At 41.7% G+C, this 4336-nt stretch overlaps 1 long non-coding RNA gene across 1 annotated transcript; it reads left to right on the top strand.

Annotated features, from left to right (window-relative positions):
- Window positions 1–1518: 1518 nt before the first annotated feature.
- On the top strand, window positions 1519–3607 carry LOC128101105 (uncharacterized). The gene is made up of 2 exons (XR_008214996.1): window positions 1519–1617; window positions 3192–3607. It is a non-coding gene; the product is annotated as an uncharacterized LOC128101105 (long non-coding RNA).
- Window positions 3608–4336: the final 729 nt, after the last annotated feature.

Genomic DNA, 4336 nt, shown 5'->3' with positions numbered 1-4336 from the left:
GCCATAGGCATGCAGCTCCTTCCGAAACTGTCCCCAACTGCTAGGAGTCTCTGACAGTGCCTCAAGACTCCTTCCTTGCACTCATGAACCTAGAACAACGCAGGAGAATTACCATCCATTGATGGCACAGTTGGTGAGATTAAGCTCTGAAATGTCTTTCCTAAGGAGGAAGGAAGATGACCGCTGGGCGAGAGAATGCCTGTGGGCATGGGGAGAGTCAAAGGACTGAGGCCATTCTCTTTCCCCCTGGCTGGATTAATATTCTTACATTGACTACATCCAAATCAAGGACTTCTAGTTAAATGTGAACATGAAACAAATTAGTAAGTTCTTATTAGAGCACTCCACACACAGTTTCCTTTACCAAGGAAACTTCCCCACCTTGTATTCCAGCACCTGGCTCTAGCCATTACCCCACAAAATTCAGACTTCATTGGTACCTCTATTCAGCACCCTCTGCCTCCTCTCTCTGCCCATGGGCATTCCAGACCCTCTCCTCCTTCTTAGGGACCATTCATGACATGTTCTGTCGGGGTTACACTTCCCGTAGGAATCCACCAGCCTGTCTTTTATCTCTCTTCAAATAGTTGCTCAACTTTCAATGTTTTCTTCTGGTTCAGTGGTTCTCAACCCTCTTAATGCTGTGACCCTTTAATATAGTTCCTCATGTTGTGGTGACCCCCAAGCATAAAATTATTTTCATACTTCATATTTTCATTACTTTATAACTGTAATTTTGTTACTGTTATAAATCGTAATGTAAATATCTGTGCTTTCTGATACCTTAGGAGATACCTTTGAAAGGATTGTCCGACCCCAAGGGCATCTCGACCCACAGGTTGGGAACAAGTGTTCTAGCTGCTACTATCATGTCCCTAAATATTTCACACTAACCATCCCCAACCTTCTCCCCCTTTCTGTCTGTCTCCTTTCTCATTGCACATATTTCCTAAATCTAACCATTATTATTTAGTTTTATTATATGTCTCTGTCTGCTAGAATACATGCTTCAGGGTGGCAGGAATCTCTACAAGGACCTAATATAAGTAGGTGCTTAAGAAACAATGACTGAATGAATGGCAAATGGCAGGTAATTTATTATATTCTGATGCTCATTTACATGATTTAAATTATATTGAAATCCTCTTTGGCTGAACTACTTGTGAGTCAGCTTTCTATTGCTGTGCTAAAATATATGAAATAGTCTGCTTTAACATGTTTCTTTGGGTTCACAATTTTGAGCGTCTCAGTCGGTAATGAGGCAGTCTGTAGTGGTGAGGAACAAGAAGCAGGGTGAGCTGCTGACTCTGTGGGATCCAGGAAGTCAAAGGGAAGAGCAGGAGACCAGGGCCCCACAATCCCCTTTGATGGCACACCTCCAGGGTCTGAGGGTGGACTCTGAGGTTTCAGAGTCATGTACTGTTCACAGTTAATCTCTCTCTCTCTCTCTCTCTCTCTCTCTCTCTCTCTCTCTCTCTCTCTCTCTCTCTCTCTCTCTGCATCCTGTTTGTTATTTGAGGCATGAGCCCTCACCTCTCACCTTTTAGCTCCAGTGCCATGCCTGCCTGCTGTAATGTTTCCCAATCATGATAGTGATGGACCTCTCCCTCTGGAATGGTAAGCCCCAAATCAACCCTTCCTCTTAGAAGTTGCTTTGGCCATGATGTTTAATCATAACAATAAAAATGTAACTAGTCCAGCCCCCAATCCATGGGACAGTGTGATCCACTCCAGGGTGGGTACTTCCTTTTTGGCTAAATCCCTTGAAAATTCCTTCATAGATACCTTTAGAGATATATCTCCTAGATTACTTTTTTGTCATGGCAGAGAAGGCATGATGGTGAGACCAGATATTGTTATGGCAATAGGATACTGCTTGCTCACATCTCTGTGTATCAGGAACGAAAGAAAGAGAAAAGTTCAGATCCATCTGACTCTATTTTTTTCCCTTATTCTGTCTGGGCTGAATTCACCTTAGACTAACCTCGATAAGATGGTGCCATCCACTTAGAGGATGGGTCTTTGCTTGTCAGTTAATCTTATCAGGAAGTGCCCTCAAAGGCACATCTAGAGATGTGTCTCCTAGGTGATTCTAAATCTGGTCAAGTTAGCAATGAAGGTTAACCACTACCAATGGGATGATAGGAGAGTACTTGCTGACCTGTGCTTAATAAGTAGTGATGATGTTTTTAACATTGGCAGTATAGGAGAGATGTCACACTGACAAGTCATGTATTTTACAAATGAATGGCAATATTGGAGTTAGGAGGAGAAAACTCTTGCATGGACTGTGTGGCAGTCTGTAGTAGAAAAAAAGAGACATCAACAAGATATATTGTGGTATGTACAATAATAAAAATAGAGTGCAAAGACGACAAATGAATGACTTGGAAATACACAAAGAAATGGCTGTCCAGGTGAAGCTGAAGTCAGGAAAACAATAAAGAGCCATATATTTCTTGGGTCATAATTGTTTAGTAGGTGGGAAAAACAATCAAGACACAGACAGAAGGAGCAGTGTGTGTGTGATTGTGTGTGTGTGTGTGTATGTGTGTATGTGTGTGTGTGTGTGTGTGTGTGTGTGTGTGTGTGTGTGTGTGTGTGTGTGTGTGTGAGCATGCTTGCAAGGGGTTGGGGGAAGGACATAGACATGGCACTCGATTCTGTATGTATGGTTGCCCACATCCTTATGTGTGGAGACCATGAGGTGACTTTGATGTGTCTTCCTCAATTACTTTTCCACCTTATTTTTCATGATAGGATCTCTCACTCAACCTGAAGTTGGTATTTGGCTCGGATGGTCAAGGAAGCCTAGGCATCATTCTGTCTCTACCTTCACCTTAGCACTAGAATTACAGGCATTCACCACCAGGCTTCTATCTATCTGCATACTAGGAATCCAAACTCAGGTCCTCTGGCTTGTGTGGCAGGCATTTTACCTGCTCAGCCATCTTCCCAACCCAGAAGGGAAAGCTTCTAAGGTATATTTTATATTGAAAAAAAAAATCCTTCTCTTTGGGGTTTGAGCAATTGAGAGAGCCATTATCAATCTTATGTTTCCATTAGGTCCAACTGGAGCATTGGCTGGTGGCAGAACCTGAGCCCTTAGGTCTTAACAGATATGTAATGAGAATCTAGCCAGGTTTCCTGAGTAGATTGCTCACTGTTTGTTCTCTTGTGATGTGTTTCAGGTTTTCCACAAGCCTTTCAAAGAGACTTTGCTTGGCCTCCTCTACTTCCTTTTCTGATGAAGATGGATGAGCAGTCTATCCTGGGACACTTGCCTAGCTGGATGGTTCTTAGTTCACTCCCTACTAAAAAGAGCTATGGGTAGATGGCATGACCACTTGGCACAACTAGAAACCATCCTATCATTATAACTAAAATATTTAATTCCACACCCTTGGAGACTCCCCATTTTTTTGGTTGACCATCTCACTTTTGGGTTTAGACTCTGGCAACTTAAATAAAACTCTATGTTAATCCTCCCCCTCTTCAATTTGAGACTATGAGAAGACACCACAAAAAGAAGCTCCGTTCAGGACAAGATCTGTCCTGACAGAGACCAGCTTCTGTCCAACAATTTCAAGGGCAAGACAGAGAGAGAGGGAAAAGAATATTTGGTTTGGTTTGGTCTGGTTGTTTGTTTGGTTTGGTTTGGTTTGGAATTTTTCCAGAATAAAGGCATGCTAAAAGTCTGCAGCCTTGTTTTTCTTTCAAAGTTTGAACTTTTTTTTTTTCTTGAAACTAAATAAAAGAAAAACAAACCATCATTCCCCCAAGATGGTTAGAAAACAATCATTTACAATGTCAGTGTGGAAAAGATGGAGATTTAAAAAAAAAAGAGTCTGGAGTGCAAGATGATATATACAGATATGAAAGCTGGATGGTAGCATCACCTACCTTCTCAGATAACCTGGAAATCAAGATTCTGGTCCTCCTGAATCTTGAACAAGAGTGCAAGAGACACAGACAGGTAAAATAAAGCAACCTTTTAAACTAAAAAGAAATATTTTATTTATTAAATTTTTTATTTATGTATGAAATGTATGCACGTTTGCTTGTATGTATGTATGAGAATTGTGTGTGTGTGTGTGTGTGTGTGTGTGTGTGTGTGTGTGTGTGTGTGTGTGTGATGTCTATGGAGGTCAGAAAAGAACACTGGATCCTTTGGAACTGGAGTTATGGATGATTATGAGCCACCATGTGGATGCTGGGAACCAAACCTGGGTCCTCTACAAGAGGTAGCAAGTGCTCTTAACAACTGAACCATCTCTCTAGTCCCCTACCAACTTCTTTCTAAGTGACTAGGGCCTTGTTCATGTGGCCTTAGCTA

The sequence above is a fragment of the Peromyscus californicus genome, unplaced genomic scaffold, assembly GCF_007827085.1.
Source record: "Peromyscus californicus insignis strain IS unplaced genomic scaffold, ASM782708v3 Scaffold_7__1_contigs__length_154581171, whole genome shotgun sequence".
Taxonomy (NCBI): Eukaryota; Metazoa; Chordata; class Mammalia; order Rodentia; family Cricetidae; genus Peromyscus; species Peromyscus californicus.
The sequence above is the reverse complement of the archived record's forward strand: the minus strand, read 5'-3'. Positions and strand labels throughout refer to the sequence as shown.